This window comes from Tachyglossus aculeatus, unplaced genomic scaffold (genome assembly GCF_015852505.1).
Source record: "Tachyglossus aculeatus isolate mTacAcu1 unplaced genomic scaffold, mTacAcu1.pri scaffold_170_arrow_ctg1, whole genome shotgun sequence".
Classification (NCBI taxonomy): Eukaryota; Metazoa; Chordata; class Mammalia; order Monotremata; family Tachyglossidae; genus Tachyglossus; species Tachyglossus aculeatus.
The window spans coordinates 390,984-416,947 of record NW_024044892.1 but is presented as its reverse complement, the minus strand read 5'-3'; the positions used below and the strand labels follow the sequence as shown (position 1 = coordinate 416,947).

At 46.8% G+C, this 25,964-nt stretch overlaps 1 non-coding gene across 1 annotated transcript; it reads left to right on the top strand.

Annotated features, from left to right (window-relative positions):
- Positions 1-20,324: 20,324 nt before the first annotated feature.
- On the top strand, positions 20,325-20,462 carry LOC119923311. Its single transcript, XR_005448819.1, has one exon. It is a non-coding gene; the product is annotated as a small nucleolar RNA SNORA7 (small nucleolar RNA).
- Positions 20,463-25,964: the final 5,502 nt, after the last annotated feature.

Genomic DNA, 25,964 nt, shown 5'->3' with positions numbered 1-25,964 from the left:
AAATTTTCCCTGCTCCTCTCCAACCCCTCCCATCTCCTGCTCCTTCTTCGACTCTCATAGCTTTCCCCACAGTATCTCAAGAGGAAATATGCCTTCTCTCAAAATCCACTCCCTCCCCCTGTAACCAACACCATCCCTTTGCACCTTAAAACACTTGCCCCCTCCCTGACCACCATCTTAAGCTATTCGCTCTCCAATTACTTCTTCCCCACTGCTTTCAAAATATACTCCTATCTCCCCTTAAAAAAACAAAACCCTCCCTTGACCCCCACAGCTCCAAACTCCTTGAGCGAGTTATCTACATCCACTGCCTCAAGTTCCTCTCCTCCAATTGTATCCTCGACCCCCTCCAATCTGGCTTCCATCCACTTCACTCCAAAGGACACGAATGATCTCCTCCTTGCCATATCCAATGGCTTTTACTCCATTCTAATCCTCCTCGACTTCTCAGCTGCCTTTGACACTTTTGGCCACCCCCTTCTCCTGGAAACATTATCCAACTTTGGCTTCACATGACACTGTCCTCTCCTGGTTTTCCTCCTAGCTCTCTGGGCACTCATTCTAAGTCTCTTTCGCAGGCTTCTTTCCTGTCTCGCACCCCCTAACTGTTGGAGATCCTCAAGGTTCAGTTCTGGGTCTGCTTCTGTTCTCTAATCTATACGCACTCCCTTGGAGAGCTCATTTGTACTTATGGCTTCAACTACCACCCCTATGCAGATGATTCCCAGATGGACATCTCTATCCCTGTTCTCTCTCCCTCTCTGCAGTCTTGCATTTCCTCCTGCCTTAAGTCCCACCCACTTAACATGTACAAAGCAAAGTATTCCCACCCAAACCCTGTTTTCCCTCTGATTTCCCCATCACTCTGGATGGCATCACCATTCTTCCTGTCTCACAAGCCTATAACCCTGGCGTTAGCCTCGACACATCCATAGTATATTTATATTAATGTCTGTTTCCCCCTCTAGATTATAAGCTTGTCATGGGCTGGAAACATGTCTACCAACTCTGTTACACTGTTATACTGTAACAATAATAATAACAATAATAATAATGGCATTTATTAAGCTCTTACTATGTGCAAAGCACTGTTCTACTCTCCCAAACTCTCAAAGACAGTGCTCTGCAAACACTAAACACTCAATCTGGTTGATTGATTGGCTGTCGGCACCCAACTTTACTGTCTTGTCTAAATGTCAGCTCTGCCATAACTAAATATAAGTTTGTGCATTAATATATAAATATAAAACAGTAATAATAGTATTTATTAAGCATTTTTGGCATATAAAGCACTGAATTAAGCCCTGGGGATAAACAAGCTAGTGAGAATTAAGCCCAGTCCCTTCCTCCTGCCTCAAGGATCACATAATAATAGTAATAATTACTATTATTATTATAAGTATGGTATTTCAGTGCTTACTATGTGTCAAGCACTGTTTAAAATGCTGGGGTAAATACAATTTAATCAGGTTGGACAAAGTTTCTGTCCCACATGGGTCTCACAATTTACGCAGAAGCCAGTCCCGAGTAGCATGTTCTAAGAATAAAGGCAGGAAGCGGTAAGCTTTGGACACAAATGGTGAAGCAACAAAATCATAAGGCAGGGGCAAAGCTAAACAGAATGAGAGTCCTAGGGTGTTGTGATAATAATAATAATAATAATAATAATAATAATAATAATAATAATAATAATAATTGTGGCATCTGTTTAGCGCTTACTTGTGTCCCAGGCACTGTATTAAGTGCTGGGGTGGATAGAAGCAAATTGGGCTGGGCACAGTCCCTGTCCTGCATGGGTCTCCACAGTCTCAATCCCAATTTTACAGATGAGGTCACTGAGACACAGAGATGTGAAGTGACTTGCCCAAGGTCACACAGCAGACAAGTGGCAGAGCCTGAATTAGAACCCATGACCTTCTGACTCCCAGGCTTGAGACGAGAGCTGACCCTCTCCCCAGTGCTTAGTACAGTGTCCAGTACCCTGTCGGCACTGAAGTGTTTAATGGGGTCCACTGTAATTTAGTAATAATAACTATAGTAACTGTTAAGTGCTTACTATGTGCCAAGCACAGTACTAAGTACTGGGTTAGATAGAAGGTAATCAAGTTGGACACAGTCCCTGTCCCACACGACACGGGGCTCACAGTCTTAATTCCTATTTTACAGATGAGGTCACTGAGGCCCAGAGAAGTTAAGTGGCTTGCCTAAGGTCACGCAACAGACATTTGGTGGAGCCGCAATTAGAACCCACGTCCTCTCGACTCCCAGACCCGTCATCTTTCCACTCCCTGACACGGCTTCTCTTACATCTTAATCACGCTGGATTCCACTGACGCGACTGAAAACCCCGTTGTTGCTTGGAGAGAAGAAAGCCAAAAGGAAAAGGCTCTAGTCCAGCCTGGCTCTCAGCGGTGTCTGCTGGCTCTCTTCCCTAAACTTGAGAACAAAGCACTTTTCTGTCTGTGCTGACCTCCCTGGGTTCATCTCCTAGGGAACACCAGTCCTTTATGCCCTCAGCAGATCTCTCCCTCCCTGTTCCCACCCCAATGAGGCCCTAATAATAATAATTGCATTGGTTAAGTGCTTACTATGTGTGAAGCACTGTTCTAAGCACAGGGGGGGATACAAGGTAATCGATCAGGTTGTCCCACGTGGGGCTCACAGTCTTAACCCCCATTTTACAGATGAGGTAGCTGAGGCCCAGAGAAGTGAAGTGACTTGCCCAAAGTCACACAGCTGACAAGTGGCAGAGCTAGAATTAGAACCCATGACCGCTGGCTCCCAAGCCCATGCCCTTTCCACTGAGATGCTGCTCCCCCTCCCTGCCGGACCTCCGGGCCCAGATAGTAATAATAATGATGATGGCGTTTGTTAAGCGCTTACTCTGTGCGAAGCACTGTTCTAAGCACTGGGATGGATACAAGGTGATCAGATCGTCCCACGTGGGGCTCACAGTCTTCATCCCCATTTTACAGATGAGGTAACAGGCACAGAGATGTTAGGTGACTTGCCTAAAGTCACAGAGCTGACAAGCGGCGGAGTCGGGATTAGAACCCATGATGGGCACCATGGGGTTGTGCCGGCCAAGAGGGGCCAGCCTGAAGCCTCCCCTGGCAGGGTGCTATAGGTGAGATGACCCTTGCAGTGGGCATGGCCCTGGGGGCCGTCTTACCTTGGTGATATTCAAGGGGAGGATGTATCGCCTCACTTCGGGCTGGGGAGCCTTTTTGGCATTTCTCTTCACCTCTTCCCAGTTCTCGCATAAATTGGGTAAGTACAAATAATTGTAGACGAACTCAAACCTGCAGAGGGAGAGAAAAGACGAGAGTGAGCACAGCCCTGTATGGGGAACTGGCAAGCGATGGCCACTGGCGTTTTAAATGGGAGGTGTTCAATTCTTCCTTCCCAACAGGGAAACTTCTATTAATAATAAGTATGCCATTTGTTAAGCGCTTACTATGTGCAAAACACTGTTCTAAGTGCTAGGGTGGACACAAGGTAATCAGGTTGTCCCATGTGAGGCTCATAGTCTTAATGTCCATTTTACAGATGAGATAACCGGCACAGAGAAGTTAAGTGACTTGCCCAAAGTCACACAGCTGATAAGTGGCGGAGCTGGGATTAGAACTCACGACCTCTGACTCCCAAGTCTGTGTTCTTTCCACTATGCCACCCTGCTTCTCTATTACAGGTGGGGGAACTGCTGGTTCCTTCTGCACAGCTTGGGAAGAAAACTTACTTGGAAGTTTTAAAGTGCAAGAAGTTTTAGAAGCTTTGGGTTATGATCCCAGGTCTACCGTGCTGTATGACCTTAGGCAATCACTTAACTTTGCCGTGTCAGTCTTCTCATCTGTAAAATGGGATGAAGTATCTGTTTTCCTTCCCTGCCACACTAGACCGTGAGTCCCAGGTGAGATATAGACTGTGTCTAAACTGGTTGGATGGTATTTACCCCAGGGTTTAGGGAAGCAGTGTGGCTTAGTGGATAGAGCCATGGGCCTGGGAGCCAGAAGGACCTGGTTTCTAATCCTGGCTCCGCCACATGTCCACTAAGTAATCTTGAGCAAGTCCTTTCACTTCTCTGGGCCTGAGTTACCTCATCTGTGAAATGGGGATAAGAACGTGAGCCCCATGTGTGACAGGGACTGTGTTCAAACTGATTAACTTGTATCTACCCCAGTGCTTAGAACAGGGCTTGGCCCATGGTAAGTGCTTAACAAGCTTAACAAGTGAGAAGCAGAGTGGCTCAGTGGAAAAGAGCACGGGCTTTGGAGTCAGAGTTCATGGGTTCAAATTCCGACTCCGCCAATTGTCAGCTGTGTGACTTGGGGCAAGTCACTTAACTTCTCTGGGCCTCAGTTACCTCATCTGTAAAATGGGGATTAAGATTGTGAGCCCCTCGTAGAACAACCTGATCACGTTGTAACCTCCCCAGCGCTTAGAACAGTGCTTTGCACATAGTAAGTGCTTAATAAATGCCATAAAAGTACCCTCATCATTTAATGTCATTTATTATTTAGCACAGTGTTTGGCACAACAATGCTTAGCAAACATTGCATCATCATCACTTTCTCAGTTGTTCATCTTCAGGAAATGCCTATCTTCTCTGAAGAGATATTAGACATTCCTGTTATGTCTAATATCAGAATTACATCCATATTCTGTTCCTCTTGGGACACTTGGTGACAGTGCTAAGTGCTTAGTACAGTGCTCTGCACACAGTAAGCGCTCAACAAATATGAATGAATGAATGAATAAGACTGATTGATTGATCAAGACAAAACTACCACAACCCAGCTCAGCTTTGTCTGATGGATGGACCTTTTTGACATGTGGGATAGTATTGACTGATTCTAGGTGATTTTTCCAGAGCCCCCCAGTGCTTTCTCAATTATATTCTACCCCTCTGGGGGCTGGAATCATGTCTACTAACTACTGTATAATAATAATAATAATGATGGCATTTATTAACACTTACTATGTGCAAAGCACTGTTCTAAGCGCTGGGGAGGTTACAATTAATCAATCAATCAATCGTATTTATTGAGTGCTTACTGTGTGCAGAGCACTGTACTAAACGCTTGGGAAGTACAAGTTGGCAACATATAGAGACAGTCCCTACCCAACAGTGGGCTCACAGTCTAGAAGGGGGAGACAGAGAACAAAACCAAACATATTAACAAAATAAAATAATTAGAATAGATATGTACAAGTAAAATAAATAAATAAATAAATAGAGTAATAAATATGTACAAACATATATACATATATACAGGTGCTGTGGGGAAGGGAAGGAGGTAAGACAGGGGGATGGATCAGGTTGTTCCATGGGGGGCTCACAGTCTTAATACCCATTTTACAGATGAGGTAACTGAGGCCCAGAGAAGTTAAGTGACTTGCCCAAAGTCGCACAGCTGACAATTGGCGGAGCCAAAATTTGAACCCATGACCTCTGACTCCAAAGCCTGTGCTCTTTCCACTGAGCCATGCTGCTTCTCTATGCTCTGTATGCTCTCAAGAGCTTAGTACAGTGCTCTGCATGGAGTAAGTGCTCAACAAATACCAGTGATTGATTTTGCTTCCCTAAAAACTAGGACACTCTCTTGGAAGGGATGTGAATTTGGTGGCGGCATACTTAACTGACCCCAGCAAGCACCTAGCACAGCACAGTGTACACAGTAGGCACTTAATAAATAATAATGATAATTGTGGTATTTTTTAAGTGCTCACTGTGTGTCAGTCACTGTACTAAGTGCTGGGGTGGATAAAAGTGCATCAGGTTGGACACAGTCCCTGTCCCATGTGGGGCTCACAGTCTTAGTCCCCAATTTACACGTGATGAAACTGAGGCCCAGAGAAGTGAAATGACTTGCCCAAGGTCATGCAGCAGACAAGCAGCAGGGCCAGAATTAGAACCCAGGTCCTTCTGGGTTCTAATTGAGAAGCAGCGTGGCTCAGTGGAAAGAGCACAGGCTTTGGAGACAGAGGGCATGGGTTCAAATCCTGGCTCTTCCAACTGTCAGCTGTGTGACTTTGGGCAAGTCACTTAACTTCTCTGTGCCTCTGTTAGCTCATCTGTAAAATGGGGATTAAGACTGTGAGCCCCCCATGGGACAACCTGATCACCTTGGAACCTCCCCAGTGCTTAGAACAGTGCTTTGCACATAGTAAGCACTTAACAAATGCCATTATTATTAGTATTATTCTGAGTCCCAGGCCCAGGCTCTACCCACTATGCACACTGCATCGATGTCTAGCTGAGATCCCTCTGGCACCTAGTGTGTGCCCCTAAAAGTGACCATACACAGCCTTTCCAGCAGCACAGGTCCACGATGAGGAATCCGTTGTCTTCATAGGTGTTGATGTGATGGAAGAGGTTAAAAGACGACGTCCTGTACTTATGGTTGAGGCACTTGCCTTGTTTTTTGTCCGCCACGTGGAGTCAGACCTAGAAAGCAGGAAGTTTTTTATCCCCATGCACGGTTTCCCTTCCCTCTCCTCATCTGATAGTAGTACTTACCCCCATGGTCTCGTTGGACTCAAAGCAATCCATATAGTTGGCACCCCAGAGACTCCAGGACGAAAGGAACTTGAACAGGTTGATTTTGATCGGTGTCTCCATGAAAACGATATAGTTCGGAGTCAAACCAAAGCTGTGTGGGGAAAACAGGAGGCATCTTTTTTTAATGGTATTTGTTCAGACACTATACTAAGCGCTGGGGTAGATAGAAGATAATCAGGTTGGACACAGACCCTATCCCACTTGGGGCTCACAGTCTTAATCCCCATTTTATAGATGAGGTAACTGAGGCACAGAGAAGTGGGATGACTTGCTCAAGGTCACACAGCAGACAAGGGATGGAGTAGGGAATAGAACCCAGGTCCTTCTGATTCCCAGGCCCGTGGTGTAGCCACTAGGTCATAATGTTTCTCTGTAAGGAGGGTGCAACTTTGAGGCACAAATCAATCTGAACACTCATGTTCAACAAAGTAATTCATTCGTTCATTCATTCAATCGTATTTATTGAGCGCTTACTGTGTGCAGAGCACTGTACTAAGCACTTGGGAAGTACATATTGGCAACATATAGAGACGGTCCCTACCCAACAACGGGCTCACAGTCTAGAAAGGGGAGACAGACAACAAAACAAAACATGTGGACGGGTATCAAAACCATCAGGATAAATATAATTATAGCTATATGCACATCATTAATAGAATAGTAATAGTAAATATGTACAAGTAAAATAGTGTAGTAAATATGTACAAATATATATAAGTGCTGTGGGGAGGGAAAGGAGGTAGGGCCGGGGGAGCAATGGGGAGAAGGAGAGGATAAAGGGGGCTCAGTGTGAGAAGGCCTCCTGGAGGAGGTGAGCTCCCAGTAGGGCTTTCAAGGGAGGAAGAGAGCTAGTTTGGCAGATGCGTCAAATTAAGCCATACAGGGCCTACCAGAAGATTGTTCAATTGAACAGAGCACAAGAAAACACCGTGCCCAAATATGTTTGCTAGGGAGGCAGGGTAGGTACCAGTCTAACATTAACTTCATTTTCACTGGAGGTTGGAGCAGGTCTTCAAGTTACCTGTGAACGTAAGATGGCTTGAATCGGTCACTGCAGGGAAATTGTACGACCACCTCTGACTTGTTTATTGGATCTTCCTTGTCTGAAATACAGTTGTTTTTAAAAGATGGGAAAGCCTGCCATGAATTAGCGCATTTAATCAACCAATTAAGAGTCCCTACTGAACACCTTCCCAGGAGGCCTTCCCAGACTGAGCCCCCTCCTCCCCCTCCCCATGCCCCCCGCCCTACCTCCTTCCCCTCCCTACAGCACCTGTATATATATATTTGTACATATTTATTACTCTATTTATTTATTTTATTTCTACATATTTATTCTATTTATTTTATTTTGTTAATATGTTTTGTTTTTTCTCCCCCTTGTAGACTGTGAGCCCACTGTTGAGTAGGGACTGACTCTATATGTTGCCAACTTGTTCTTCCCAAGTGCTTAGTACAGTGCTCTGCACACAGTAAGTGCTCAATAAATACGATTGAATGAATGAATAAATGAACACCTGCTGTGGGCAAAGCACTGTACACTTGCACTTGGGAGAGTACATTAAAGGAAGAAGATGTGATCCCTGCTCACACTAACAATAATAATAATGATGGTATTTGTTAAGTGCTATGTGCCAAGCAGTTTTCGAAGCACTGGGTTAGATACAAGGTACTCAGGTTGTCCCACGTGGGGCTCACAGTCTTTATCCCCATTTTGCAGATGAGGCAACTGAGGCACAGAGTAGTAAAGTGACTTGCCCAAAGTCATACAGCTGATAAGAGGCAGAGACGGGATTAGAACCTAGGATCTCTAACTCCCAAGCCCGTGATCTTGCCGCTAAGCCATGCTGTTTCTCTCCAGCGCTTAGAACAGTGCTTTGCACATAGTAAGCGCTTAAATACCATTATTATTATTATTATTATTATTTAGAGGAGAGAAGCATTAGTAGAGGAGACAGCTATAGCAGAATTTACGGTGTCCTTAATGGGCAGGGGCTGTAGGTAGAACAAAACTGCCAAGGGATACTGTGAGGAGGTACAAAATGTTGGAGTGGTTGTGAGGAAGACATGATCCAGGGAGGAGAAAAATTCTAGTACGTCTCCTGGAGGAGGTGAGAGCCCAGAAGGGCTTTGAAGATGGGAAGAGCTGAGACTCGACATATTTGAAGGAGGAGGGAGAGCATTAGTGAGGAGTTGGAGGCTGGAGAGTTGAGAGAGAAGTAGGGTGAATAGGTAATAATAATAATAATGGCATTTATTAAATGCTTACTATGTGCAAAGCACTGTTCTAAGCTCTGGGGAGGTTACAAGGTGATCAGATTGTCCCACAGGGGGCTCACAGTCTTCATCCCCATTTTACAGATGAGGTCACTGAGGCCCAGAGAAGTGAAGTGACTTGCCCAAAGTCACACAGCTGACAATTGGCGGAGCCAGGATTTGAACTCCTGACCTCTGACTCCACAGCCCGTGCTCTTTCCACTGAGCCACGCTGCTTCTCGAAGGAATGACAACTGTGAGCTGGGTTGTAGTAGGAGAAGAGAGGGTGGATAGGTAGGAGGAAGAGGGTTGATAGTGTGCCTTATGGTCAGGAGCAGGATGTGAAGGCGAGTGGGGAAACTTTGAAGAAGAGCAACTGGATCGGGGTGGAAATGAGGAGGAAAAACTAGCAGGTCAGGATTTAAGACTACCTGCTGGAGAAAAGAAAGAGGTTTCTCCAACTTCTGCTTGGATCAGAATTTATTTTGAGTCAGTGGCATTCATATATATCATCTGAGCTATAATCGCCATTTCAATCGGTCAGTAGTATTTATTGAGTGTGTACTGTGTGCACAGCACTGTACTAAGCATTGAGAGAGAAAATGCAAGTGGGAAATGAATAATAATTAATAATTACGGTATTTGCTAAACCCCTACTATGTGCCAGGCACTGTTCTAAGTGCTAGGGTATTTACAAGATAATAGGGCCGGACACAATTCCTGTCCCACATCATAGGGCTCGCAGTCTTAACCTCCATTTGACAGATGAGGCAACTGAGGCACAGAGAAGTGAAGCGACTTGTCCAAGGTCACACAGTAGACAAGTGGCAGAGCCAGGATTAGAACCCATGAATCGTCCCTGTCCTCTGGTGGGGGTTCACAACCACAGAGTAGGTAGACACGGAAGCTCGTTATTGGCAGAGGAATGTGTCTGATTCCGTTGTATTATATTCCCCCAAGCCCTTATTACAGTGCTCTGCACGGAGTAAGCACTCAACACCACTGACTGATTGATCGACATGATCCCTGCTCAAAAGAAGCTGCATTCTCGAGGGACAATATTCTCCATGAAGCGGTGATGGAAGCAAATGGGAAAAATCTACAGGAAAAAGAAGCAGAGTTCTGAACAGTCCCAGGATTTGCACACCCTATGGACAGAGAAGTCATCCTTCCCCTTAGTTCCCATCCTCTCACGCCAAGAGGGAATTTTTCCAGACGCAGTCCCGGCACGTTGGGGATACAGACCTGCTTGGAGTGGAGGGATCTTCACGATGTTATAAGCAATGGCAAAATTCTTTCCAAAACAATTGCCTATGTTGTAGACGGTTCCGTCATTTTCTATGTGGGGATGAGCTGTCATGCCATTGATTGAAATGTAGTTACAGAGATCCACCTGAAGAGAGGCAGATTATATGGGACACATCAAAGCACCCTAACCATCATCAATAGTATTTATTGAGTGCTTACAATTCATTCAATCATATTTAGTGAGCGCTTACTGTGTGCAGAGCACTGTACTAAGCACTTGGGAAGTACAAGTTGGCAACATGGAGATATGGTCCCTACCCAGAGCACTGAGAGGCAGCGTAACTTAGTGGATAGAGCATGGGCCTGGGAATCAGAAGGACCTGGCTTTTAATCTGGCTCTGCCACTTGTCTGCTGGGTGACCTTGAGCAAGTCATTTCACTTCCCTGTGCCTCAGTAACCTCATCTGTAAAATGGGGATTAAGACTGTGAGCCCCACGTGGGACAGGGACTGTGTCCAACCCGATTTGCTTGTATCCACCTCAGCGCTTAGTATAGTGCCTGGCACACGGTAAGTAAATACCATAAAAAAGCACCATATTAAGTACTTGGGAGGGTACAACAGAGTTGGCAGGTACATTCCCTGCTCTCAGTGAGCTTACAATCTAGAGGGGGAAGATAGGCATTAATATAAATGAGTTATAATATTATTTAATGACTGACTGGTGTTTATTCTTAATAAAATCCAAAATATCTTCCTGACTGAGGAGTGTTATCACAGACCGGCAGTTTCCCTATCCCTTTCTGTAAGTTGGCAATCCAGGCAGTGCTCTCAGAAACCAGATGAAGTCTCCAAGCAATTAATCGAACAAGCTTCTCAGTGCATTCCACCAAGAAACAAATGCACAAATCAGCCCCTGATCGTGCCTTTCTGGTGTGATTCTACAGCCCCGCCCATTGGGTCATGTAACAAGTGTAGAGGGCTTTGAAGAAAGAATAAATAACAGGTTGAAAAACTCTGATCGAGTTGTTAACTAGACCTACTCTTGGATAAAAACCAAACCAAAACCAATATCAGCTAGGCTCCAGAGGCAAGCATCGGGAAATGTGGCAAAGCTCTAGAAAAATCCAGTCACTGGGCTCTAAAAATGTGTGGCTTGGGTTCCCGGAAGGGGATTTAGTAAATATGTGGACTAGATTCTATTAAGAGCCACAGCCGGCCTGAGCAGAGGGAGGTGGGTGGGGAAAAGGCTAGCTAGAGATCATCAGTCCTGCTACCTTCAGCAGACTCGAAACCAAACACATATCATCCTACCTCAAATCATCGAGAGAGAGAGTTGGAAACCAGGCAAAGAGGTAATGTTAAGAGGCAGAAGTAGAACCCGCAGACCTGGGGGCTGGGCTAGGTGGTGTGTGGATGGTTCACCTGAATCCTGGAAGCCTTGAAAATGCCTTCGAAATGGAAATGGATGATGGGGAGGGCAATGGGGCATGGTGCGGGTTTCCTTCGAGGTCTAAAACCCTTGAGCAGCAAGTCAAGCCTCGTAAATGCCTGGAACTTCATTTCCTCTGCCACTCTACAAAAGGATGGCCCTCAAAAATAATAATAGAAAACACCCCAAATACACCACCATGATGCTTCCATTTTTAAACTGACAGGCTTTCTCTATTGCTCCTTCCATTCTGGATTCTAAATACTTTCACTCAGCTGAATTGGAATGACAAAGTTCCACCTGCTTAATTGTCTCCAGAGTCTCCGGGTTAACTTTTGTGATAAAGTTGGTCTCCGTGCAGGCGTAGTAATCTTCTCCTACCGGATAGATATTCACTAGGGCGTTGTCTGTCACCTCCACTCCGCGGAAATAAGAAAAAAACCTGAGCGAGCAAGGAAAAGGAAGATGATCAAATCCCTCTCCCCTTAAGACTTTCCGAACAGGTCAGCGAAACTGGAAGCTGCCCTTAAAATGCTCCAGGACCACACTAACCTGGAAAATATGTTGTTGCAAGGATCGGGGAAAGCACAGGTGCCAAACTCGGTGATAACCGAGTGATAACCGTTTTAAGTAAGATCCCTTTCATCCTGGACCTATTCCTTTCCAGCTCTCTACTCCTCCTCGCCCTAACTGAAACTTGGCTGTCTCCAGACGACACGGTCTCTTCTGCTGCTCTCTGCAGTGCAGGCCTCTTCTTCTCCCATTCCCCCAGACTCACCGGAAAAGGAGGAGGTGTCGGTTTCCTTCTCGCCCCCCAATGTCGCTTTCGCACTATCCCTCCTCCCCCTTCCCTTTCCTTCCCTTCCTTTGAAGCCCACATTATTCGCCTCTACCACCCCCTCCAGATTCTTGTAGCCATCATCTACCGCCCTCCCGGCCCCACTTCCAACTTCTTTAACGACTTTGACCCATTCCTCACCTTCCTTCTCTCCTTCTCCATGCCCACTCTGATCCTCGGACACTTCAATATCCACATGGATATCCCTAACGACTCCTCTGCCGCCCGCCTTCTATCTCTCCTTGACGCTGCCAACCTCTTCCTCCACCCCACCTCACCCACTCACCAACTTGGTCATACCCTCGACCTCATCATCTCCTACCGCTGCACTGTGTCCACCCTCACCAAATCTGAAATCCCTCTCTCTGATCATAATCTTCTCACCTGCCTCCTCACTCACACTCCTTTCCCCTGTAAATCCGTATTACTCCCTCACAGAGATCTCCGCTCTCTGGACCCCACCCATCTTTCGGAGCGCCTCACACCCCACCTCGCCGCTCTATCCTCTCTACCCAGTCTTGATGATCAGATTACTGCTCTCAACTCTACCCTTTCTACTCAGCTAGACTCACTCGCTCCGCTTTCCCTTCGCCGCTCTCGCACCACTAACCCACAGCCCTGGATCACTGCCACTGTCCGCCTCCTTCGCTCTTATGCTCGAGCTGCCGAACGCTGCTGGCGAAAGTCTAAACACCATGCCAACCTCGTTCACTTCAAGTTTATCCTTTCCTGCCTTAACTCAGCCCTCTCCTCTGCCAGACAAAACTATTTCTCCTCCCTTTTTGACACTCATGCCCATCACCCCCGCCAGCTCTTCCGTACACTCAACTCCCTTCTCAGGCCCCCGGTTCCTCCCCCTCCTCCTTCCCTCACCCCCAACGATCTGGCCTCCTACTTCATTAACAAAATTAAATCCATCAGGTCCGACCTCCCCAAAGTCTCTTCCCCCCTTTCTCCATCCCCCCGGCTCTCAACACTCTCTGCTACTCTCCCATCCTTCCCAGCAGTGTCCTCAGAGGAGCTCTCCTCCCTCCTCTCAAGTGCTACTCCGGCCACCTGTGCTTCTGACCCCATTCCCTCTCATCTCATGAAATCTCTCGCTCCATCCCTTCTCCCCTCCTTAACGTCCATCTTCAACCGCTCACTCTCCACTGGTTCTTTCCCCTCTGCCTTCAAACATGCCCATGTCTCTCCCATCCTAAAAAAAACCCTCTCTTGACCCCACCTCACCTTCTAGTTATCGTCCCATATCCCTCCTACCATTCCTTCCCAAACTCCTTGAACGAGTTGTCTACACTCGCTGCCTAGAATTCCTCAACAACAACTCTCTCCTCGACCCCCTCCAGTCTGGCTTCCGTCCCCTACATTCCACGGAAACTGCCCTCTCAAAGGTCACCAATGACCTCCTGCTTGCCAAATCCAACGGCTCCTACTCTGTCCTAATCCTCCTAGACCTCTCAGCTGCCTTTGACACTGTGGACCACCCCCTTCTTCTCAACACGCTATCTGACCTTGGCTTCACAGACTCCGTCCTCTCCTGGTTCTCCTCTTACCTCTCCGGTCTTTCTTTCTCAGTCTCTTTTGCAGGCTCCTCCTCCCCCTCCCATTCCCTCACTGTGGGGGTTCCCCAAGGTTCAGTGCTTGGTCCCCTTCTGTTCTCGATCTACACGCACTCCCTTGGTGACCTCATTCGCTCCCACGGCTTCAACGATCATCTCTACGCTGATGACACCCAGATCTACATCTCTGCCCCTGCTCTCTCCCCCTCTCTCCAGGCTCGCATCTCCTCCTGCCTTCAGGACATCTCCATTTGGATGTCTGCCCGCCACCTAAAGCTCAACATGTCGAAGACTGAACTCCTTGTCTTCCCTCCCAAATCTTGCCCTCTCCCTGACTTTCCCATCTCTGTTGACGGCACTACCATCCTTCCCGTCTCACAAGCCCGCAACCTTGGTGTCATCCTCGACTCCGCTCTCTCATTCACTCCTCACATCCAAGCCGTGACCAAAACCTGCCGGTCTCAGCTCCACAACATTGCCAAGATCCGCCCTTTCCTCTCCATCCCAACCGCTACCCTGCTCATTCAAGCTCTCATCCTATCCCGTCTGGACTACTGCATCAGCCTTCTCTCTGATCTCCCATCCTCATGTCTCTCTCCACTTCAATCCATACTTCATGCTGCTGCCCGGATTATCTTTGTCCAGAAACGCTCTGGGCATATCACTCCCCTCCTCAAAAATCTCCAGTGGCTACCAATCAATCTGTGCATCAGGCAGAAACTCCTCACCCTGGGCTTCAAGGCTCTCCATCACCTCGCCCCCTCCTACCTCACCTCCCTTCTCTCCTTCTACAGCCCAGTCCGCACCCTCCGCTCCTCCACCGCTGATCTCCTCACCGTACCTCGCTCTCGCCTGTCCCGCCATCGACCCCCGGCCCACGTCATCCCCCGGGCCTGGAATGCCCTCCCTCTGCCCATCCGCCAAGCTAGCTCTCTTCCTCCCTTCAAGGCCCTGCTGAGAGCTCACCTCCTCCAGGAGGCCTTCCCAGACTTAGCCCCTTCCTTCCTCTCCCCCTCGTCCCCCTCTCCATCCCCCCCATCTTACCTCCTTCCCTTCCCCACAGCACCTGTATATATGTATATATGTTTGTACATATTTTTTACTCTTTATTTATTTATTTATTTTATTTGTACATATCTATTCTATTTATTTTATTTTGTTAGTATGTTTGGTTTTGTTCTCTGTCTCCCCCTTTTAGACTGTGAGCCCACTGTTGGGTAGGGACTGTCTCTATATGTTGCCAATTTGTACTTCCCAAGCGCTTAGTACAGTGCTCTGCACATAGTAAGCGCTCAATAAATACGATTGATGATGATAACGATCCTCTTTTCGGTCATCGCTCTCACATATGCGTCAGTCCAGCTGAATCTAAAGGAGGGACAAGAGAGAGCAGCCAGAAAGGATGGATAGTGGTAGTAGTAATTGTGCAGTGCAAGGCAGTGACCTATTCCCGGTCCACAAGGAACTCACACTAATGTTTTTGTTTTGTTTAAATGGTATTTGGGGTACACACAAGATCATGAGATTGGACACGGTCCCTGTCCCACATGGAGCTCACAGTCTTGATCCCCATTTTACAGATGAGGTAACTGAGGCCCAGAGAAGTGACGTGACTTGCCCAAGGTCACACAGCAGACAAGCAGCATGGGGAAGCAGCGTGGCTCAGTGGAAAGAGCACGGGCTTTGGAGTCAGAGGTCAGGGGTTCAAATCCCGGCTCTGCCAAGTGTCAGCTGTGTGACTTTGGGCAAGCCACTCAACTTCTCTGTGCCTCAATTACCTCATCTGTAAAATGGGGATTAAGACTGGCGGCCCCCCGTGGGACAACCTGATCACCTTGTAACCTCCCCAGCACTTAGAACAGTGCTTTGCACAGTGCTTAATAAATGCCATCAAGAAAAAAAAGCCCATGACAGGCCCATGCTCTATCTGCTACACCATGCTATCACTTGCCTGCCGTCACAATTTCTCTGTGCCCATTTCCTTATCTGTGAAATGGGGATTAAAAACTTGTACTCCCTCCTTCTTTAGCTGTGAGCCTAAATGGGACAGGGATTGTGTATGATCTGATTGTATCTTATCTACCCCAGTGCTTAGTAACAGTACTTGGTATGTAGTAAGCACTTTACAAATACAATTATGATTATTATTACATTTCAAAATTTCTTTGACAAGAAGTGTCAGAGGTTGACTGAGACCATTTCCCAACTATTGGTGATAATAATGACATTTATTAAACTTGTATTAGGTGCTAAAGCACAGTGCTAAGTGCTGGGGTAGACTCGGTCACTGTTCCCCATGGTGCTAACAATCTAAGAGGGAGAAGAACAGGTATTTTATCCCCATTTTACAGATGAGAAAACAGAGCCACAGAGAAGTTAAGCAACTGGCCTAAGGTCACACAGCAGGCAAGTGGCTGAACCAGGACTAGAACCCACATCTCCTTGATTCTCTGTCCTCGTTCCAGTAGGCCCTGGTTGCTGCTCTGATCCCCACAATGGCTGTTGGACCACATCTTCACAAAATCCAAGGAGGTTCGGGATCGGACCAGTGTCTGTATGGAGCATTTTGGCCAGCCAGGATGGCTTAGCTGTGGGCCTGCAGCAGTAGGAGCGGGAGGAGGTTAGGCGCTGGGAGGAGTTGTAGCAGACTCCTTTAATGCCAACCTCCTCACTGTACCTCCATCTCATCTACGTCCTCACCAACCCCTCGCTCACATCCTGCCTCTGGCCTGGACCGTCCTCCCTCTTCATATCTCACAGACAATGACTCTCTCCACCTTCAAAGCTTTATTGAAGGCACATTTCCTTCAAGAGGCCTTCCCTAAGACCTTCTTTCCTCTTTTCCCATTCCCTTCTGCCTCACCCTGACTTGCTCCCTTTATTCATCTACCCTCCTAGCCCCACAGCACTCATGTCCAGATCGGTAATTTTATTTATTTATATTAATATCTGCCTCCTCCTCTAGACTAAGTTCGTTGTGGGCAGGGAATGTATCCTTTATATTGTTCTATTGTACCCTCCCAAGTGCTTAGTACAGTATTCTGCACACAGTAAGCACTCGATAATAGGATTGACTGTGACTGAGATGGTGGTTCACTCATTTAATTGTATTTTTTGAGGACTTACTCTGGGCAGAACAGTGTACTAAGCACTTGGGAGAGTACAATAGAACAATAAGCAGACCCATTCCCTGACCACAACTTCTCTGAACCTCAGTTTTCCTTTAAATGGGTATAAGATCCCGGATTTCCCTCCCCTTTAGACTGTGAGTCTCATGTGGGACAGGGATTGTGTCCAATCTCCTGTCATTGTATTTATCTCTGCCTTTAGCAAATGCTTGGCTGTAATAAGAGCTCAACAAATAGCATAATGATTATCAATTTGAGCTCAGACAGAAGACATGGGGTAGAGCGTGGAGTAGAACTCGGGTCTTCTGAATCCCAACCTTGTGATATTGTTTCACTCAGCCACACCATGCAACTTAGTGAGGTTCATAAACTGTTGGCCAAGAAGTCCGTTCCCTCCCTTACCTCCCCTTCTCCCACCTTGAGAAAGGAGGTATCTATAATAATAATAATGATAATGTTGATATTTGTTAAATTCTTATTATATGCCAAGGACTGTTCTAGGCACTGGGGGAGATACAAGGTAATCAGGTTGTCCCATGTGGGACTCACAGTCTTCATCCCCATTTGACAGATGAGGTCACTGAGGCACAGAGAAATAAGTGACCTGCCCAAGGTCACACAGCTGACAGGTGGTGGGATTAGAACCCGTGCATGACCTCTGACTCCCAAGCCCGGGCTCTTTCCACTAAGCAACACTGCCAAAGGACAGTGATCCAGATGCGGGGGTGTGAAGAGAGTCCTTGGAGGCATATTAAGCATCGGGCAGTGCCCTCCTCATTGATCATGGGACTAAAAAAAAATCCACCTTGTCCATTTGAAAAAGTCTCTAATCTCTGAACTGAGATTTGGGGTGGAGCAGGCTGAGGCTGCCTAAGGGATTGGTTTATTAGATCATCTAATTCATGGAAGAAGAGTAGCTTAGTAAATGAGCATGGGCCTAGGATTCAAGAGAACTGAGTTCTAATCCTGGTTTTCCGCCAGTTGTCAGCTGTGTGACTTTGGGCAAGTCACTTCACTTCTCTGGGCCTCAGTTACCTCATCTGTAAAATGGCGATTAAGACTGTGAGCCCCCCGTGAGACAACCTGATAACATTAGAGAAGCAGTGTAGCTCAGTGGAAAGAGCCCGGGCTTTGGAGTCAGAGGTCAGGGGTTCAAATTCTGGCTCTGCCGCTTATCAGCTGTGTGACTTTGGGCAAGTCACTTCACTTCTCTGGGCCTCAGTTCCCTCATCTGTAAAATGGGGATTAAAACTGTGAGCCCCGCCTCCCCCCGGGACAACCTCATCACCCTGTAACCTCCCCAGTGCTTAGAACGGTGCTTTGTACATAGTAAGCGCTTAATAAATACAATTATTATTATTATTATTATTATTATTATTATTATGACACTTGCCTGCTGTGAGACCTTGGGCAAGTCTCCTAAATTTCTGTCTGCCTCTGCTTCCTCAACTGTAAAATGGGGATTGTATGCCTGTTCTCGCTCCCTCTCAGACTGTGAGCCCCATGTGACTCAAGGGCTGTGCCTAATCTAATTATCTCACCCCCACACCAATGCTCAGTACTGTTCTTGGCACATAATAAGTTCCTAATAAATTCCATAGTTGTTATTATTATAAAGAAATGAATATGAAGCATGAAAACTTTGGAAGACTGAGACGGGATTATGGAGGCTCAAATTTCTCCAAAACTCATGTGATAGTTCAGGAGACCCATCCCATCCATATATAAGGGGGCAAATTCCAGAGGTTTCTAGAAGAGAGGAACTGCTTACTCCTCAGGAACTCTTCCAGGGGCAAAAAACCCATTTGGATGAGCGTCAATCAATCACTCCCCTGAGGATATGAACTGGAGTCCTGATAATTCCAGGGGAGGAAATGGGCAAAGGTAGGTGGGAATTAGTTAAACGAGAAGAAACTCCAGAGCCCATGCAAAGTGTGAGCTCCCCAAGGGACAGGGACTGTGTTTAATTTCCACCTGTATATTCCCTCCCAGTGCTTAATATAGTGCTCTGCACACAATAAGGGCTTAATAAATATTATTGCTACTATTTCTAAGGGTTCAAGGGAGAGAACAACTAAGCATTTGGGAGAGAACAACAGAGTTGTTAGGCACCATCCCTGCCCTCAATGAATTTACAATCTAGTGATTAGAGTCTAGGAGCCCTTCCACAGGGAGAGATGCTGTTCACACCTGTTACATCCAGCTGTTTCTTCCCTCCCATTGAAACTTCACAGGTGCTGCTGGGGAGGAAAAGGAATCCTCCCTACAGTCGTGGCCACCCGGGGGCCGTGGGGACTTTTCTTCGGTAAAAAATGAAGCAAGAACTTAATGATTCCTGGGTTGCTTTGGAGCAGCACAAAGGGGCTGATGGTGGCATAGCCACTGACCACAAACGTGTTAGCACTGCTAAGTATGAAGCTATTCTTTAAGGATGTGCCTAGGAAGCAGGAAAGTAGGAGGTCCACACAGTAGAAAGTCACAAAGCGGCTCAACAGCAGCAGGATGCTCTGGGTGACTCTTCTCTCTGGAGCGGCTTTGCCGGGGAGGTTGGAGGTGTGAAGATACTGGACCCGCTGGCCATGTCGATAGAGGAAAAGGACTGTGTGGGCACTGGCGTGGCTCATGAGCCCCAGAGAGGTGCCGTCCCGCAGAATCATCAGGGCAAGACAAAACCCTTGGAGGGCGGTGCGGATGGAGGTGATGGAACAGTCATTATCATGGAATCTTGACCCCCACCTGGTCACGTTGGGGGAAGAGATGACTTGGAGCAGAAGGTTGTTGCTAATCAGCGGGTTGACCAACCAGGAGACGACACAAATCGACAAGATGCATTTTGGGGTGCTGACTTTGAGCTGGGCCCGGGGACTGCTCCTGGGACTGATGGTGACGGCCTGGACTGCACTCAGGAGGGCAGTGGTGCAGATGGAGAGGCCGCGGGAAACGCGGTGCACATATGCGAAAGTCTTACACCCGATGTCACTCTGGATGATCCGGTGCCCCAGCAGAGATGCCCCCACGGTCACCCCCCTGGTAAGGAGCATCATGGCGTGGACCAGGGCCAGGTGAACGATGATCAGGTCCGTGGGCTTCGGCTTGTGGTTCAGAAGAAACATGGAGATGTGGAGTGTGATCAGGAGGGAATTTCCTATGACCCCAACTCCGGTCTGGGCGAGGAAGCAGATAGCCTGGGCTATGTCTCTTGAGATCATCATCGCCAGAGTGCCCTTGAAGGAGAGAGAGCATGAGAGGGAGTGAGAGAGATGGAACAAGGTAGTGAATTAACTCCTGCTAGTGGGCTTCATCTCCTCTCAGGATCGCACATGGAGAGTTTCCAGTACTCTACCAGTCTCTACTATGGGAGGAAGAGTCAAGCGGAGGCATACCCAGTCCATTCCTAGCTTGGGCAATAGCTAGTGAGTGGAAGACAATCTGGCACAGGTCAAAACTCACCCATGCTGCGTAGCAGAGGTGTGGGAGTGAATCGAAGGCAGAGACTCGAGTTTACTGCGTGGAAGAAGGTAATGGTAAACCACTTTCATATTTTCACCAAGAAAACTCTTTGGATATACTCCAAGAATGTCTGCAGATGGAAGAGGGGCATTCTGGGAGAGATGTGTCCATGGAGCTGCGATGGGTTGGAGACGACTCAACAGCATAAGACAAGTGCGCTTCATATTTAAGAGAAACTAGACAGTGGGGTTCAGATAAATGAAAACTGTGTCAGTCAGGCCACATGTCCTAAGCACCAATGGATTGAGCACTGGATGGAGGCACTGTGGGGAGGAACCAGAGGATGGAGAAATCACAGCTCCTGCCATAAGAGAGCTGGCAATTGAATAGTAAAGAGAAGGCAGAACTCACACGAACTCCGTAAAAACACAGGCAACAGAAACATGCATACAGATATTAAAGCAGGATACTAAAGATAAGGCTCAGTATCCCATTTAGAAGAAATTATAACTCAAAGCACTTACTACATGCCAAATACTGTGCTAAATTCTGGGGCAAACACAGGATAATTATATCTGATACCATCCCTGTTCCATGAGGGGCTAAAAGTGAGAACAGGTATTCTGTCCCTCTTTTATAGATGAGGAAAATGAGGCAAAAAAGTGACTTGTCCAAGGTCACGTATTTGACAAGTGATACTGAGATTTAAATACAAGTTCTCCTGCTTCCCAGTCATTGCTTTTTCCACTAGGCAACACTCCTTTTCCTTATACATCAGGGTCCACAGAGTGCTAGAATTATTGGAGGGAGGACGGTCAGAAGAGCGAGGCTAGGCAACTTCCTGGATGAGATTAAGTTGAGCAGGCTCAAAAAGTGGTGAGGGACGCGATTTGGCGGAGCAGAATCGGGATTGCTTTTTGATGGGAGAGTGCTTAGTATGGTGCTCTGTACACAGTAAATGTTTAATAAATACCATAGATTGATCGATGGCTGTGTGCTCTTGACCTGTCTCCACCATGGCTGAGCAAAGCAACTGTTAACTACCACCTTCTCTCCAGCCACCAAGGGACCCTACTCCCAGCCTGCTCTGTCCAACTGGGCCAGGGATAAAAGCTGTTGTCATGTGCTTGTCATCTCCACCACTGGACATCCAGCCCTGCTGCCTTCCCAAGAACTGGTACTGGCTCTTCTCCATGCCACTGAGGAGTCTCCATCCAGTCCTGCCTTCCTCCATCCTGGTGGCAGTGAGAAAATCAACTGCAGACTGAGGCCTCCACAAAAACCCTGGAAAAGTAGTGGCTGCTGTAGTGGTTGCTCTGGCTCTGGATGTGTCCTGAACTCTGAGTCCCAAGAGTCTTAAATTCTACTCCTCCATCCACAACACCTTCCATATTTTCATCAAGAAAACTCACCAACTTGGACACATACTTGACCTCCTCATATCTCCACCCTAACCAACTCTGAAATCTGTCTATCTGACCAAAATATCCTCATCTGCCTTGTTTCCCGCACACCTCCTCTCCACGAACCTGTTTTGGTCTTCTACAGATACCTCCAATCTTTTGACCCCATGCAATTTTCTAAAGTCATCACGCCCCATTTAGCCTCCATACCCAAACTACCTTCCTTTAATGACAAAATTGATGTCCTCAACACCCCCCTCTCAACTGCACTAAACTCACTCACTCCCCTAACCCTTTGTCGATCTCATAACACTTACCCACAGCTCTGGATCACTTCCACAGTCTGTTTCCTTTGCTCCTGCGCACAAGCCTCCTTATCATGTGCATGTATGCATCTTTCATTCATCCTTACACATTTCTTGATTCCTCATTTCACTCCCACTCTGACAAAGGCTGGGAGGGCTGGTTGGAAAATAGGAAGAGTAAAAATAATAATTGTGTTTTTTTTTAAATGCTCACAATGTGCCTAATACAGTACTAAGCTCTGGGGTACATACAATCGCAATACAATCACATCAGACAAAGTATCTGTACCACACGGGGCTCACAATCTAAGGGGAATGGAGAACAGCTCCATTTTACAGATAAGGAAATTGAAGCCCAGAGATGTTAAGTGACTAATTCAAGGTCACACATCAGGCCAGGGGTGGAGCCATGATTAGAACCCGGGTCCTCTGACTGCCAGATAATAATAATAATAATAATGATGGCATTTATTAAGCGCTTACTATGTGCAAAGCACTGTTCTAAGCGCTCCAGATAGACCACACTGCCACACAGTATTGAAAGCAAAAAAAAAGCAGGTTGGGTTTCAGGTGGTGAACTGGCTTCAGTCGGGATGGGGAAGACCAGGGAGGGAAGGGGAGCATTTAGAGGGCAGCATATGAAAAAGTGGCACCCTTGGCCCTAAGAGTGAGGAGGGGACATGGGGGCTTCCTCACCTGTGGAAAATCTGCTTCTCCCACCAGCTCAGCAAATGTTATCGCTAGAATCCCACTCCATAGCTTTGGCTCCCGGCTGTGCCCATCTCTAACTCTGGCCTCAATGGATTCTAATTTGGGGAAGTCCATTCAGGAAAGCCTCCATCCCACAGTCTGAACTGGTCTCTGGCCTGTCTCCCCAGGGGTAAGGATCAGCCTGTCCATGCTCTGGACCAGTGGGAATGTCTATAGTGGGGAAGAGCCAGGAACAGGCTGGGAGATCTGACACTAAGCGTCTACTCTTTAGGAGCCAAGCTCTCTGAGCTGACTGCAGGACACTCTCTCTGGTGTCTAGATCCTAGACAGGGTGAGTGCTGGAGTGTGGTGGGGAGGGGGGGGTCTCTCTGTGTCGGGTTAAGACCCTAGTCAGCACCCTGGATCCCAGCATTTTCACCCTCAGTGACTTCTAATGTGTCTGTTAATTGTGATATTGTACTCTCCCAAGTGCTTAGTACAGTGCTCTGCACACAGTAAACATTCAATAAATACAATCGGATGAATGAATTAATGAATACCTTTGAGAAGCAGCATGACCTACTGGATAAAGCAAAGACCCTGGAGTCAGAGGACCTAGGTTCTAATCCTGGCTCTGCCAAGTGCTTTTTGTGTGACCTTGGGCAAGTCACTTTACTTGATCAACTCTGGGTCTCAGTTTCCTCAGTTGTAAAATTGTAAATACCTGTTGTCTCTCCTACTTAGTCTGTTAGCCCCACGTGGGACAGGAACTGTGTTCAACCTGATTCAATTGTATCCACTCTGGCACTTAGAAAAGTACTTGACCCATAGTAAACACTTTAGAGAATACCATAATAATAATAATAATAATAGTATAATAATACCCTTTTCCCTGCTCGCCATGACCCCCAACCACCCTTTTCCTCAGAGTCACCGTTGTACTTTATTCAGACTCTGAGGGCAACGATATCTCCTGAGGGATGCCCTCCAACCCCCAGTATCACTCCCAACTAATCCACAAAAAAATGGAAGAAACACAGAACTAAGTGCTAGAACCAACGCCTCCAGGGTGGCAGGCATATAACACTCCATCATACAGAGAGTCTATCCCGGTGTTTGGCATATTATGCTATTATGCTATTAACGTTTGATAAGTACAATGGCCCAACACAGAGTCTTAGCAACCAGGTTTTCAACTCCCCCTCTAGTTTCAGGCACTCTCTTCCAGACCCTTCCTAGGAATCTGAGACAGGAAGAGCCACTCACCGAGATGGTAACCGCTAGTGCAGACCTGGTGCCCACAATGTTTGGGAGGGAGGCTGGGGCAGAATTTGTAGGGAAGGGATGGAATGAGTTCTCACCCCCCTCCATGATTGTGATTATCGTGTCAACTGAAGGACTGGGACAGGAGAATTAAAGAGAATGATCTCATCTCCACTTGACAAAGCAACGAACTGGGGTGACATTATGTCCTACTGTTCTCAGAGCTTTGAGCAACTCCTGATTAGGCTGTTACAACTGGGAGTTTCCTGACAGTGTCTCTGGAGAGGATGGTGTGGTGGGGTGGGTGGGGAGGGCACTGGAGGCTGAGGATGAGAGTTGAGCAAAGGAGGGAGAAATATCTTTCCAGTCCATCTGGAAATAGGGGAAGGGAGGCAATGACCCCTGATAACCTGAGGTTTCATTTCTTTTTACCTCCATTATCGACCTTTGTCCCCCACACACCTACTCCCTGCCCTCTGCAAAACTGTGCTATCTGAGGGGGAAGCAGAGACCAGCACAATCTGGTGGGGGGCTGGGGAAGTGGGGAAAGCAAGGGGTGGCCACTGAGAGATAAGCCCTCCATCACCATCCAGGAGAACTAGCTGGACTAGGGTCTAAGGTGAAGGAACCTCACACAACCCAAGCCGGTGCAACTCTATTCTGCCTTTAAATTAGTGTGTGTGTACGTGTCTGTGAATGTGCTATGTGTTTGTGTACATATGCACATAAACGTACACACTACATATATATAGTATATAAACATTATATATATAGTTATGTGAGAAGCAGCACGTATATAGAGAAGCAGTGCGGCTTAGCCGAAAGAGACCAGGCTTCGGATGTAAAGGACGTGGGTTCTAATTCCGGCTCCGCCACTTGTCTGTTGTGTGACGTTGGGCAAGCTACTTCACTTCTCTGTGCCTCGGTTCCCTCACCTGAAAAATGGGGATGAAGACTGTGAGCCCCACATGGGACCTGATTACCCTGTATCTACCCCGGCACTTAGAACAGTACTTGGCACACAGTAAGCGCTTAACAAGTACCATTATTTAGTGAGAAGCAGCCTGGCTTAATGAAAAGAACACGGGCTTGGGAGTCAGAGGACATGGGTTCTAATCCCGGCCCCACCACTTGTCTGCTATGTGACCTTGAGCAAGCCACTTCACTTCTTTGTGCCTCAGCTACCTCATCTATAAAATGGGGATTAAGTCTGTGAGCCCATGTAGGAGAACCTGATTACCTTGTACATACCACAGTGCTTGGCACATAGTAAGGACTTAACAAATACCATAATTATGATTATTATTTTGTGTTTATGTATCTACATATGTTATGTGTATATATGAAATTCACTTTAAATAACTATTCAAAATTACAAATTTAATTTTAGTGCATAATATAATTATATGAGAATTACCATAATTGTACATTATAATTGTGACTTCTATTTATAATTATTTCATTTAACAAATGTGTATATATACACATATACATATATGTGCATATATGTACATATGTTTTTTTTTCTCAGAAATTCCTTTCTCTCTCATCTCTGTCGATCCTACTCTCTTGTCTATGATCCTTTAGTTGATGTATTTTCCATAGGAGACCCACTGTGAAATGATTCACACAGTGCCTGCTCTTTGACCTTTGGCAAGTCACTCTCCTTCCCTGTGCCTCAGTTTCCTTATCTGTAAACTGGGGATTCAATGACTGCTCTCCCTCATGCTTAGACTGTAAACCTCATATGGGGTCAGGACTGTGTCCGATCTGATTAACCTGTACCTCTCCCAGCACTTAGAATGGCAAAAATAATAATGACAATGATGAT